This window comes from Melozone crissalis, unplaced genomic scaffold (assembly GCF_028551555.1).
Source record: "Melozone crissalis strain CALT ecotype California unplaced genomic scaffold, PUWL_Pcris_2 ptg000056l_1, whole genome shotgun sequence".
Classification (NCBI taxonomy): domain Eukaryota; kingdom Metazoa; phylum Chordata; class Aves; order Passeriformes; family Passerellidae; genus Melozone; species Melozone crissalis.
Genome location: NW_026535834.1, coordinates 7,516,265 through 7,530,880, shown reverse-complemented (window position 1 = coordinate 7,530,880; position 14,616 = coordinate 7,516,265).

The window sequence follows — 14,616 nt, the reverse complement described above, 5'->3', positions numbered from 1 at the left end:
GGAGTCTGGTCCCCTCCTCTGAGTGTTTTAAAAGGCAAATATTGCCTCGGGGTCTGCTGAAACACTGCACTGGTTGCTGAGCACATGTGACCTTCCTGAGCTGCTGCCAGAGCCTAAAGGGTGTGGGTGATGGCACCGGGAGGTGACACCAGCTGGGTCTCGTTTCTTCAGCTCTGAGTGCCTGCAGCAGACTGGGCAGTGAAGCACAGGGAGGTTAACAAGGTGAGAAGAAGCTTTGTGTGAATGAAAAATTCAGAGCTTGAAATGCTGTTTATTATGCTCCCCCTCCCCCCCGCCCAGTCTTGGGTTTGGGAGGGTTGGTGTAAACAGAGCATGGAAATAGAGATATAAAACTATATTTTTTAAAAAGAGTATAAATATGTAGGTTAAGTTTTACCCTGAGTAAGGTGGATGCCACAATATAAGAAGGTTAGGACGGTATTGGAGAGTGCCCAAGGGCCATGGAAGGGTCTGGAGGGGAAGGCATGAGAGGAGTGACCGAGGTCACCTGGAGGGGAAGAACTGAGGACAGACTTCATCCTGGCTGCAGCTTCCTCACAGGGGAGGTGGAGGGGCAGATGCTGAATTCTTCTTCCTGAGCATCAGCAGGACCTGAGGGAACAGCTGGAGCTGTGTCAGGGCAGTTTTAGGTTGGATTTCAGGAAAGGGTGTGGGTGATGACGCTGACACCAGCTGTGTCTCATTTCTTGCTGTGAGTGCCTGCAGCAGACTGGGCAATGAAGCACAGAGAGGTTAACAAGATGAGAAGAGGCTTTGTGCTGTTCAGGAGCACATCATCTTGTTGTGGAAGCTGAAGGATGGCATCTCAGTGGAGCTGTGTGAAATTCTTGTTGCAGTGCAGGAGGTGTTTGGGGTGGATGATGAGGTGAGCTCTTAGTGCTGCCCTTGATAAATGAGATAGGTGCAGTGTCTCAAAGGAGAGCAGAGAAAGGCCTAAGCACTTCACCTGCTCAGCAGGGAAATGGCCACAGTTCAGCAGCAATTTCTAAAACTTCATGTTGTGCTTTCAAATAGAGTTAAAAGTTCCAGCTCATGATGCAATTTATACTTTGAAATGCACTGGTGTAACTTGTGTGGTGCCAGTGCTGCAGGGATTGCTTCTAAAGCCTCTTTTGTTCCTAAACCATTGTGAAATTTTGTTTCTAACAGTATTAACAGCACTGTATTCTACAACGTGAGGGATCTAGCTTGGATATAGAAGTGCTGCCTTTATGCCTGCATGATAATGTGCTTTGGGATAAATGTTGAAGGACAGCTTTGCTATGGAGCAGTCAAACTAATTCATATCTACTGTGGAAGTTTGTACCAAAAAACTTCAGCTTTCAGCTAGTGCAAATTTCTGCTGGAGCAAAAAGTGAAAATATCAGTGCTGTAGGAAGCCCCATCACCAGCAGGACCTTCTGTGGTCCAAGTCCAGTCCTGAGCATACCTCTAAACATTCCCTGTGTTCAGAGGGTTTGTAACTAGAGTGTGAACAGTGCTTTAATCTGGCAAATGATTTTAAATTTAATGCACAGTTGAAATAGAATCCACCCCTCTTTAGAGATATCATTCCTAATGTGACTGTGGATTAAAAGTCATTGATTGCTACCAGCAAAAGAATGAAATAATAAAGCACAGTGCCCCTGCTCCATGCAGAGGCTGCAGATTGACCATTCCAGCTCGGAGCACCTTGTTGGGTTGAGGACTGAGAGTGTTTTCCCGAAATGCAGCCGTGCCCGTGTCTGCCCCTTTGTCCCCAGGCCAGCATTGTGCTGTGCTGCCGCCCCTCCCTGCAAGGTGGGAGCAGAGGAAGCTGGGCTGGCTCCTGTTCCTGGGCTGCACTCAGGGCAGCAGAGCTGTTCTGCACACAGGAAGGGAGGGCAGCCAGCAATGCCTGCCCAAGCCTGGCTGTTCTGATTTTCCAGTGTTTCTGTGTCTTTCTGACACAGAACTCGCCGCTGTGGCGTAGAGTATTAACAGTAAAAATAGAGCTGCTGCTGCAGTGCTTAGCAGGCTGCGTGGGCTGCAGAGGAGGCAATTCCAGCCTTGTAGTACTCCCTGAATTCTGCTTTGGTGGTTGTGCATGGTGGTGATAATTTCCTTTATGATTCCTCTGTCAGCTTACAGGAACTTTGACTTCTCTGTGTTTGGTCTCTGTTCCTCCAGTCACCCAACCTAAACTGAAGCTCTCTTTAGCAATGCACTCGTTTGAAGCCTGCAACCTCTTCAGTAAAGTGCAACCTTTATATCACAAGTTTAAGGCTGTAGGCTCTAGAGATTATACTAGGCTCCTGAGGGTTATAATTCAGTAATTCCCACAGTCCACTGTCACAAAGATCTAGAGAAAACACTGTTTTCTCTTGGGTTAGCCTTAAACATTTTTAAAGAAAGCTGAATATGTTTAAATAAGACACTTTACGCCCTTTTAAAATCTTGATGTTGAGAAACTAACTGCATAGCCCTGACTTCTAAACTCTTGGCACATCTGAAAATTTATTATCACTCTGTGAACTTTGGTTGTTTAACTGGTGGATACTTTCCCCCCCATTCTTTTATTGTACTGTGTGTGGTGACAAAGAAGAAAGAACTTCCCTGTTGATTCCTCTCGGTTTGCAGTTGAAGAATTATCAAGACTCAGTCTGATGGTGGGTACAGCAATCTTGTTTCACTTGCTGCCTTCTGATGCTCTCATTTAGCTACATCTGTGCCACACTGACAGTAGTTTTCTCTTTAGAGACAACTGAAATCACTCAGCTGCTTAGACATAATGTGTGCAATAAATAATGTCTTGAGACTCCAGGTAGTTAGAAGGAACCACATGAAAGCATCTAGATCTGATATAATTCACAATCGCTGAAGTTTTGATTTCCCTCTGAGCTAACAACTCTCCTCTGCCTTGCAGCCTGTTCCCAGCACAGCTCAATTTCATTTTCCTCTAGGAATTCGGATAGATGAGAGCATCTGTCTGCTGCTGGCTTCTCTTTTGTCCATTTCTGTTCAACAATAGGATTGTTGAGTCACTGAGAGGTTAACGAAGCTTTTTTTTTTGTTGTCAGTGGTCCAACCTCTTTGTATAGCTGTGTGGAACAGCACACTGCACAGAAATAATGGGAAAATCTTGTTGCTGGAATGACTGGGGCTGTCATTTTGTGATACCAGGGTAAAGACCCGCTTAAGCTTCAGGCTTGTGGCTGAGCACAAATCTCTCTGCAAGAACATTAAATATTAGTTTCTCTGTGTCTCCTTGCATCCAGCAGTGTTGGAGCGAGGGGAGGGAATCTGAATGATTACAGTCTCTTCCCATTTAGTATTTAGAGTGGTTTTGTTAGGAGCCTTTTGGGGGTTTGGCATTGGAAAAAGGGTGAATTGTGGCCCTTAATTATGAAGTGTGGGAACAATTGGAGCTGGACAGACAGGCAGCAGTCCAGCTCTTCTTCCTGAGTGAGCAGAGCCTTTGTGCTGTGCCATCCCACTGCACAAATGGCCATGCCGGGCTGCTGCTGGATGGATTGGGTTTGATCCCTTTTAGGAAGGAGTTTGGAAGCTCTAATTTTGGGTTTAACACAGTAGTCAGGCTCCTGCCCTGTTGCTCTGAGCAAACCTGCTACTGTGGCTGCTCCAAAGAATTTCCCATTTTTTGGGAAGGGAGGGAGTGTGGGATTAAAACCCAGCTGTTAAATCCAGTTGAACAGGGACATCAGTGGGTTCAGTGACAAAGTAAGTGCAAGGAAAGATGTGAAGGTGCTGTGCTCTGCTCCTGCAGGGAATGGAGAGCTCTGAGGGGACACTGGGCTTGGGATGGTGTGGCAGGGGTGGCACGTGGGTGAGCTGTGGCTTGCTGGGTGCCACCTGGGACACTTTTCTTGCCCTATCTCTTATCAGCTTGTGGATGAGGGCAGCCAGCACAGCAGGGTGGCAGTGGGATTTACAGGAGTGTTTGCTGGTGGCAGTGCTCCAAGAAACTCTCACCTTTTCCCTCAGAGCACCTCTCCAGGCTGGGCTTTCCCTGCAGCTCAGGCAAAGTGCACCTGCTATCACTCAGGCCTTGCTGGTGACCCCAGCCGTGCCTCCTTTCCAGGCTGTCAGTCCAGCAGAGCTCATGCTGAAAAATGGAAAATACAGAACTCCTCTTTGGGACACAACTTCACCTTTTTTCTCTTTTTTTTAAAATTAATTTCCCCTCCTGGGAGCTGCTGAGCCTCCGTGCCTGGTGTATGCATGGCCCTGCATTCTCCTGTTGGGAATGTTAAAAATACCAGCTACAATTTTCCCTTTCCACATACCAAAATATATTAATGTGCTGCTGCTTTGATTAGTCATTTCCTCTTCTTTTGTTCCTTTCGCAACAGGGTAAAGGACAGCGTGTGCACACTTGAGTAAAATCTTGTCTGCTTAAGAAGTCTGAAGCTAAATAGATTCTCTTAGGTTAATACCTGTCTTTGTTGGCAGAAGAATTCTGTTCTTATCCCTTTAATATACATTCAAAAATAAGTCTGGATCAAGTCACTTTTATGGTGTTCAGACTAAGAATATCTTTGTGTGATTTATTTTTGTAGTGGAAAGAAACTCTAATATGAACAAGATTAATATTCTTAGATTAATTTAATGTATTCTTGCAGGAAGACCTTTGGTGATACATTGCTATAGGAAATGTTCCAAATTCATTTATTTGAGGTTTCTTCAAGAGTCCTGTGCCATCACCTCGGTGCACACATTCGTCCTTCCCTGAGCTCCTGTGAGACCTCACTCATTCAGTGTGGGTGGAAACGTGGTGAAAGCAGCAGTGACACTGTTGGGCTGTGCATGGCTCAGTTTCTGTAGTTCTGGCAGCCTCTGCACCCTCGGGGTGTGGGGGTACAAAGGTTAATAAATCCAACTCACAGGGACCTGCTGAAGCTGCTCTGAGCGACCTGCTTGCCCTTGAAGGCTTAGATTGAGGATATTTTTTGCTTCTCTGTCGCTGTGGCTGCCCTGGTGAGAAACTGGGGAGAAAAGCTTTAGCACCAGGTGGTCTGGAGAGCTGCAGAACAAGTGGTAGGTCGAAAACTTTCTTATATGTGTGGAGGAATTCCAGTGAATAAGCTAAAAAGTTGCCTGGTGAGTACAGTTAAGGGCAAAGTTGAGTAGAAATCCAGAGAATCGAGCAATAAATTAAGGCTGATCTCTTCTCAGTTATGGCCAAACTTTAGAAGCACAGCCCATAAACAAGATGCCATCCTCTTTAGCAATCTGTCGTGGTTTTCCTGTGGCTGTGGCGCCGAGGGCGGCTGCTCTGCCCTGAATTCAGATGGAGAACAGCTTGTGCCTGCCCAGGGAGGGACAACTCTGCTGCTGGGGATGTGCAGAAAAGGGATTTTACCTCTCCTGGGATGCACAGGCAGGTAATGCACCTGAATGTTCTCCTTGACTCTTTGCAGCTCTTGTGGAGAAAAAGCTGGGTTGTTTTTTTGAATGAGCATTAGCTCCCAGTGCTCGGATGCCATTCATACTTTCACGGAATCTGCTAAGGGAAAAAAAAAAAAAGAATAAAAAAAGCTGGACCAAAGGCCTTTGCTTCTTTTGTTTCTATCTCCTCTTATTTTACATTTATTTTTTAAGATATTAACAAGAATTCATAATAGAGGAATGTATATTTTTATAGTTATATTTGCTGTATACACTGGGAAGGGGAAAATGTTTCATTCCAGCTGTTTTCTCTTTGCAGATTGCTGTGAAGGTATGAGAGGAATTTGAGTACTGAGAAGCTACTGCTCATACCTGCTTTCCTCTGTTATAGAATCATGGAATGATTTGGGTTTGGAAGGGACCTTAAAAACCATCTGATTTCCCCCCATGATGTGGGCAGGGACACCTTGCACTAAACCAGGCTGCTCTAAGCCCCATCCAAGCTGTTTGAGCACTTCAGGGATGGGGCAGCTACAGCTTCTCAGGGCAACCTGTGCCAGGGCCTCACAACCAAAAACTTCCTTCCACACTTGGATGTAAGGAGATGAAAGGGATGCAGCAGCTCTAAATGTCTCAGGAGATGACCTTAATTTATTTTATTTTTTTTTTTTTTTACTTGGAATTTGGGGCTTTGCCTCATTTATGACCAGAGGGTGGTCAAGTGCATCATTCCCATGGGTGCTTCAGACTTAATTGAGTTAAAGTAATAGGGCATGCGAGGGGTAGGTGCAGAATGAACACACTTACAGTAATGCAACTTCTTCCTGCGTCAGAAAGGGATTAAGCTGTGTCAGAGTGAGCAAACCCAGCTGGGCTCAGACCTGTATTGTACCTGCCCTGGCTTTTTAGGGGCTGGTAGCTGCTCCCTGAGGCTTTCTGTGGGTCCAAGGTGAAGATTATCTTGTGAATGTCTATTTATACCCTAGACCGCAACAGCTGTCTTAAGGCCTTTGTTGAGGTGTGCAGCACTTTAAAGCTGTGTAAATGGCTTTTGTGTGTGGTAAAGCTGAGCTGCTGTGGAGCGTGGATTTTACAAACCCCTGTGAATTTCCCAGACAGCTAATTAGAATAAAACCAGGTGTGGCCTGGTCCCTCCCTCCTGTCCAGGTGCTGGGCAGAAGCAGATTTCAGGGTGTGGTTGTGTGTGTTTAATGCCTGTCTGACCCAAAAGTCCTGGCTCGAATCTCTACCAGGTTTGTGCTTTTTTTGGGGCTCATGTTGCAGGAGATCCCTTGATGCTCAAAAACTACACGACAGATGGAACTGCTGCTCAGACAGGGAACCTCAGCTCAGCTTTGGCCATAAGTCTGCTAGATTTGGCTCTTATTTGTAGTATTATTTTGAGAAAATTCTGTAATCTTTTTTTATGCCTTCCTATTTTGAGAAGTATCACTTCCCAGTTCCCTGTGCACGGAAGCTGGCGGTGATTGAAGAGCAAATGTCTGATCTGGTCCCTGCCTGCGTGGAGAGCAGGGAAAGGGGAAATGCTTACCCAAAAGCCTGAGCTGGCGGCTTGGGTGTTTAAATGCCTCCCAAATAGTTCATGGTGGTGTGGGCAGAGCATGTCTGTACATGAGTGTGTGAAGGAAGGAGCTGGGGGAGCCTCAGGGACTCCTTGGAAGCAGGGATGGGAAGATGCAGACTTGCTGAGTAATTCCTGCTGGAAGAAAGAAACCTTTGATTCTTTACAGGCACTTTGGAAAAAGGTAAAGATAATTTGTTATCTTCTAACTCTGGGGATAATAGAGGTGTGTGTGTGATAGCTGCTAGTGATTGAAAGGGGAAACTTGCAGTTTCTGGAGTCTGGTGGAGCCAAGGACATTTTTTGCTGGTCCTGACACACACTGGTTTTTATTCCAAGTGATATCCCCTCACAAATACTGCAAGAAATGTTTTGGTTTCCTAAAATTTTGCTGTGCTGAGCAATATAGACTCCTTTAGGTTGGAAGAGCCCTGTAAGATCACGTCCAACCATTCCCTCAGCACTGCCAAGGCCACCACTGTCCCATGTCCCCAAATGCCACATGCACGCAGTTTTTAAATCCCTCCAGGGATGGGGACTCCACCCCTGCCCTTGGCAGCTGTGCCAGTGCCTGACCACCCTTTCAATGAAGAAATTTTCCCTGATATCCAATCTAAACCTCCTCTGGTACAACTTGAGGCTATTTCCTCTTGTCCTGTCCCCTGTTCTGTGGGAGCAGAGCCTGAACCCCCCTGGCTGTCCCCTCCTGTCAGGGAGTTGTGGAGAGTGAGAAGGTGTCCCCTGAACCCCCTCAGCTGTCCCTGGTGCTCCAAACCCTTCCCCAGCTCCTTTTCTGGACAAGCTCCAGCTCCTCAATATCTTTATTTTCATGAGGAGCCCAAGCCTGCCCCTGCGAGTGGAGGTGCTGCAGCAGTGCCCAGCACAGGGGACAAACCTGATATCAGTGTATTTGTGCCCATGCTTTGGTGGGGTTCTGCTGTGCCAGGCTCTGTGCAGTTTGGGATATCAGAATGCAGAGGCTGCTTTTCCCTGCTCTGTGCCAGCAGCAGGTGTGTGTGCATTTATCCCCTGCTAAACCCAGGTTGCTCGCTGCACTTTCACTGGTGCTAATTCCAGTTCTGGGCTCTTTATCCTCCAGCCCAGGTGGTTTCAGGGCGTCAGCTGCCTCCTGGTGAATCCCTGCCCTGCCTTATCTTGTAGGAACTTGCCCAAACAGCCAGGCTGTGGTGGAAACCTCTCGTGGGAGGTACCTGGGTGCTCCCTGCTGCCGGCACTGGGACAAGATCAAGGACATCTGCTGGTGCTGGTGGCGAGGTGGTGCAGCCTTATTGTGCTCCCAGCTCCCTCTCGGCACTGCTGCTGCATTTTGTCAGGTGCTGGCTCTGAAGTTGTATCAAAAAAAAAAACCCTCTGAAAGGAAAGGCTTTTGTTGAAGCAAAGCTACTCTTTCTGAAATTTAATAAAGAGCTTGTCTGTGTTAACTAACATCAAGCGACTGAGAGCAGACAGAGCCCAACAGATGGTACAAACAGCGGCATGTTTGGAATGGAAAATATTTACCTAGAGGGTATTTGAAGCACTGAGCTTGTGCTCTGCAAATGGCTTAATTGTATCAGTGAAATAAAGTGGAGAGCAAGATTTATTGACAAGTTTTGCTCTGCTCTTGCTGTCAGCACCTTGGAGGGGGTGTCAAGCACTGTTGAGCTTCCCTTGAACAGGTCTCCTTCCTGGGAAGAGTAGTTTTAACACCTGAATGGCTCAGTTGGTGTTTTTGAGTGTCTGCAGCTTTTTCCCGGGGCTGCACAAATCATGCTGTCAGGGCAAGAATTGAAATGAAAAATTCAGAGCTTGAAATGTAGTTTATTATGCTTCCCCCCCAGTTTGGGAGGATTGGTGTAAACAGAGCATGGAAATAGAGATATAAAACTATATTTTTTTTAAAAAGAGTATAAATATATAGGTTAAATTTTACCCTGAGGTGGATGCCACAACATAAGAAGGTTAGGAAGGTATTGGAGAGTACCCCAAGGGCCATGGAAGGGTCTGGAGGGGAAGGCATGAGAAGAGTGACTGAGGTCACCTGGCTGGTTCAGCCTGCAGGGGATGAACTGAGGACAGACTTCATCCTGGCTGCAGCTTCCTCACAGGGGAGGTGGAGGGGCAGATGCTGAATTCTTCTTCCTGAGCATCAGCAGGACCTGAGGGAACAGCTGGAGCTGTGTCAGGGGAGGTTTGGGTTGGATTTCAGGAAAGGTTCTTCACTCAGAGGGTGGTGGCACTGCCCAGGCTGCCCAGGGAATGGGCACAGCCCCGAGGCTGCCAGAGCTCCGGGAGTGTTTGGAACACACTCTCAAACACAGGGTGGGATTGTTGGGGGTCTGTGCAGGGCCAGGAGTTGAACCCAAAGATCCTTGTGGGTCCCTTCCAACTCAGGATATTCTATCACTCTCTCCTGTAATTTTCTGATTTGCCACTGGGATCAAAACTCACAGGTCCGTTTGGACCTTCAGCTTTTCTGGCAGCTGAGTGCCTCATGCATGACTTCAGACTGTGCAATTTAAAAGTGACCTGTGAGAAGATTGTGTGTGATCTCACTGGAAGCTGTGCCTTTTCTTTATGTAGGTGTCAGCTGAGGTCTATGTGCAATACCTTAATTCTCCTGTGAAAAAACTGCTGGGTGCAGTCAGCTCCTTGCTGGTGTTCTCTGCACTGGGTGTTTTTGGGAATGCTGAGCTCAGTGTGGCTCACCTGCTGAAGTTAGCCAGCTGTTAATGAACTCAAGCAAATTTGATGGGCTGAAATCCCTGTTTGCTCCAACAGCTCTTTGTGTCACATCCCAGCAGCTCTGCTGTGCTTTGTGTCTTATCTTGGGACACGAAAAACCCATCTTGTTTTTTCAGTAACACACAGGGCTGCCTAAAAACCCCAAAACTAAACCAACTAAGCTGTAATTCTGCAGTTTTCCCATATGCAGTACCAGCACTGATGTTAAATGAACTACCCTGAGGTTTTTCTGGAGCTCCCTTTCCTAGAGCTTGAGCAATGCTTTAGTCAGGTAACAAACGAGTCACAGAGAGCTGGTTGCTCTTGTGTATGAATGTGGAATAGGCATGGAGAGGCTGAACTTCTTGTTTAATTTCATACCTTGCCTGTGGCAGATTGGGTTTAGTTGCCCAAGTTGCTGGGCATCATCTCTGGGGGAGGAAGAGCTTGGGAGTGAAGCTGTTTTCAAGAGGATCCTGTTTGCAGCTGGCTGATAAGGGAGCGTGTTCCAAGCTGCGTGCAGAATAGGGAGAACAAAAATAATGTTATCTGTTTGAGGAATTTATTGAATCCAGATACAGCTCTGAGACTTCTTGCTGTGTTCCTAGTGGCTCTTGGATGTGAGTCTGCTTGCCAGCTTGAGAAAATCCCAGGGAAATATCCCAATTAAAGGAGCTGTTGCTTTGGCTAAATAATACATGATATCTCTTAAACTGCTTAGTATTTTAAAAAAGGCACCTTGATACCTGCATTTTCCCCCTTTAATGTTAGTTTTTCAAAGAGGCACAAATCCCTGAAGATTATGTGCATTTTGGGACCCAAGCTTTTATAGAAGCCGTGCTTCTCATGTGCTGGGGCTAAGCTATGAGTGACTCATTAGCCAGATAGAGCTATAATTTATTTCTATCTTCTCAAGTAAGTTAATCCCCTGGACCTAAACTGAATGAATATCCTGTGAAATGTGGTATCTGCACAGGGTGAAACTTGAGATTTAAATTCAGAAGGGCAGAGGGTGGGTCAGAAAATCCAGGGCAGCATGAACTGGCAGGAGAAGTCAGGTGCAGGCAGTAACAGCACAGTGGAGTTCAGAACTAGTTATTTTTCTGTGGCATGGGCTCTGTTTTAGGGAACAAAAGTGCAATTCTTTTGTTAAAGGCAGGATGGGAACAGTAACTGGGTCTGTGCACAGCCTGGGACAGATGCAGCTTGTTCCCCTTTTTCAGAATGACTGAGGGGATGTTGTGAGGTCTGGAATTCACGGGTCTGCCAGGGGGGAGCCTGGCACGGGGCTGGGCTCTGAGAAACGTGAGCAAGAGCAGGTTGAGTATCAAATACGGATGAAAGGTGAGTATTTAACCAAATACCTTGAAATTTAGGTGTAGATAAGGTTGCTGTGCCTCTGTAGGCAGTGAGGAGGGGGAGTGCAGTAGGATTGCACTGGGAGTGCCTTGCCTGGGATTGCGGGTTTGGGTGGGTGGGGAGCTGCTGCAGCCACCCTGGAGACTTCAGAGCTGCAAATGATAAAAGTCCCATTGCAGCACTTCTGGGGGAAAAAGTGCCTTTTTTTTTTTTTTTTTTTTTTTTTTAGAGTGTCTCCTAACCAGGACAGTAAAACTAAATGGAGCAGTTAAGCCGGTAGGTGAAGGTGTGTCAATGCAGCATTTGCTTTTTTTCTGCTTTAACAGAATGAGTTTCTTCATCCTGTTTCTTTCTGCATGGCATAGAATTTCTTTCCCCCCTATAGATTGGTTCTGTTTTTTCCTGGATGGCTTCTCAGTGTAATACAGAAATACAAATGGAAATGATGGAACTGTTGGTAATTGTAGATTGTCAGAGGACAACTGGAAACTGTGTGTGAGCCAAAACACTGCCAATTTACCCCATGGCAAGGATGCCACTTTATAAAGACATTTTGGCAGGGGGTGGTGTGATGGATGTTGTTTTGTCATTCTGCACAGAGCCAGCAGCAGTGGGAGCCTCCTGGAGTGAGTTTTAAATACCCTTGCTGGGCTGAGATGAGAAATTAGTGTATGGCCATCAGAGCAGAGCTTTTGCTTGCTGTTCCTGTGTGCTTAATAAATTCTAGTTACACCCTGAGAGTTTTATTTAGATTTAGGGTTTTTTTTTTTAACTGTGTTTCTATGGGAAAAGCTGGATTTGTGTATGGAGTTCAGAGATCAGATCTGATCATAAATTCAGAGGTCTTCTTCTGATCAGTGTTTGGGGTGGAAAGGTTTGTGTGGCTCATGTTTGGCTTTGCCCTGATGAGCAGGAGGGGGACAGGAGCAGGAATGGAGCTCTGGAGCTCATCACTGCAGGGTTGGGCTCCAGATCTGGGAGATGATCCCATTCTTGGGGAAGTGCAGAGAACAGGAGCAGCAGTGGAGCCTGGAGAGGCTCTGGAGCTCATCACTGCGGTGTCATGAACCAGATCTGGGAGATGATCCTGTTTTTGGGGAATTTCAGGGAACAGTAGGGGGACAGGAGCAGGAATGGAGCTCTGGAGCTCATCACTACAGTATCATGCTCCAGATCTGGGAGATGATCCCGTTTTTGGGGAATTTCAGGGAGCAGGAGGGGGACAGGAGCAGGAATGGAGCTCTGGAGCTCATCACTGCAGTGTCATGCTCCAGATCTGGGAGATGGTCCCATTCTTGGGGAATTGCAGGGAGCAGGAGAGAACAGGAGCAGGAATGGAGCCTGGGGATGCTCTGGAGCTCGTCACTGCGGTGTCATGCTCCAGATCTGGGAGATGATCCCGTTTTTGGGGAAGTGCATGGAGCAGGAATGGAGCTGATCACTGCAGTGTCATGCTCCAGATCTGGGAGATGATCCCGTTTTTGGGGCAGTGCAGGGAGGGGGATCAGGGTGGGGGACAGAGGCTCAGCAGAGCCTGTCCAGCTCTGAGATCAGAGCCCAGCCAGTCCAGCACACGCTCCCCACCCAGACCAGCTGCTGTCATCATGGATTTATGGCTCCTCTGGAAGCAGCTGCAGCTTTTCAGTGTGTCTCTGTCTGTGGAGCGTGTCCTGCCTGGATGGCCATGGTGGCCTCCTGACCCTCTTGAAGAGCCTTGAAGCTCTTTAGCAGTGTTACCCCGAGCCTGTGCTTTGTCCTGAGCATCTGTGTGAGATGCTGGGAGCTGTGCAGGGTGTGCCTGTCCGTGCCATGAGTTCATGGCTGGCTGTGTGCTGCTGTCATGAGCTGGGCCGTGCTGGGCTCCCTGTGCTTGGCTATTGTAGCTGCTGCAGCAGTGTATTGTAATGATCAGCTTAATTACACTTGTGAAAAATCTGCTTAATTACATATTTACTTTGGGGATTAGCTTTTCCCCGTAAGCATTCAATATTGACTTTGGCTGAGACAAATTTTCAAGATCTGCTTCCTTCAAGAGATGACTAATATTAGATCACTTGGTGCAGGGAGCTGGGTTTATCAAGTAGCTGTAATTAATCATTTTGAAAGCTCCAGCTTAGTTTTGAGCATCTGTGCTCTTTTTTTCCCCCAAAAGACAAGCTTTTCTTCCCATCCCTCTCAGCCCTTCCAAAACTTTCTGTGCTGGATGTAATTTTAGACCCTGTAATTTTCAGTGAGCTGTGTACACGCAGAAAATAAATACAAACTGGGAGGAGACTTAATGTTAAGACAACTGATGAATAATTAGTGTATTGAAGTGTTAGTCTTTTATTTGGATAACTTAATAGCCAAATTAGAGTTCCCAAGCCCTGCTTTCTGTGCTGCTCAATGCACTGTACAAATATATTATCACAGGAACTCCTCTCTGTCCAGAAATTATTCTATATAACAACTCTTGAGCTAGAGCCAGACTCCACACCGAGCTCTCTGCACTGTGGCAGGATGGCGCAAGCCACTTTGTGCTAGCAGCTTCCAAACCAGCCAGGAATTGAGGTAAAACAACTTGAAATGAGTGAATCTCCTGCCCAGAGGCAAGGAGAGCCTGCCCTCTCCCTGCACCACGTGCATTTTATTCCCTGTGCCCTGGGTAGACACATCTGTTTTCATTTTTCAAGCAGCAGTGGAAATATTCTGAACAACCTGGGTTAAATCCCTTGCCTTTCATTCCCCAAGAGGATGGATGTCCCAGGGGACTCTGGAGTTGAAAAGCCATTTTTTCTTGTGTAGAGGAAAATGGAGTTGTGGCATGTGCTTCCCATGGTGGGTTTCAAACTGAGTTGGTGGATTGGGAATTGCACTTGCCTAATTAGTTTGGATTAAGTGTGGGATTTTTTTACAATATTAGGTGGTGGTTGGTTTTTTTGGGGGGGTTTACTTTCCTTCTTGGAGCAAGCAAGTCTGGAGAAGATTTGGATTCTTCCTGCAAAAATCCAGGTCTGTTTATAGCAATCAGTTGTGAAATGGGAAAATCTGGCTTGTTTTGACCCCAAAGTTAGGTTTTTTAACCTTGTTCTGACTTTGGGAAAATCTGGCTTGTTTTTGACCCCAAAGTTAGGTTTTTTAACCTTGTTCTGACTTTTTTTTTAAACTCTGTGGTTCCTGCTTTTTTAGAAAGAAAATAAATGTAATGCTTGGGACAAAAATGTTGTTTTCAGCAAATTATCCTGGAATCATCTGGTCTGTATAAGTGCCCTAGAACTTTTATACCATCACATGGTCAAAATAAGTAACAGATCTTCCTGTTTCCCCATAAATGTATGGAATTTTCCTGAGTGTAAAGCTGGGTTTTAGACTTCAAAAAGCACTTTTGAAAATACCTGATTCTTTATGGCTGACTAAAATTCAGGGCTCGCTCCTGTCCTCTTCTCATTCCACTTCTGAAGCTGTCATAAATCTGGGAACAAAAGGAAGGTGAAATTTAACTCCTGCTTCCCAGGATAAGAATCTTAATGAATTATATTTGATTTATGAAAGAAAAAAAAAAAGAAAAAAAGTGGAGTTCTGTA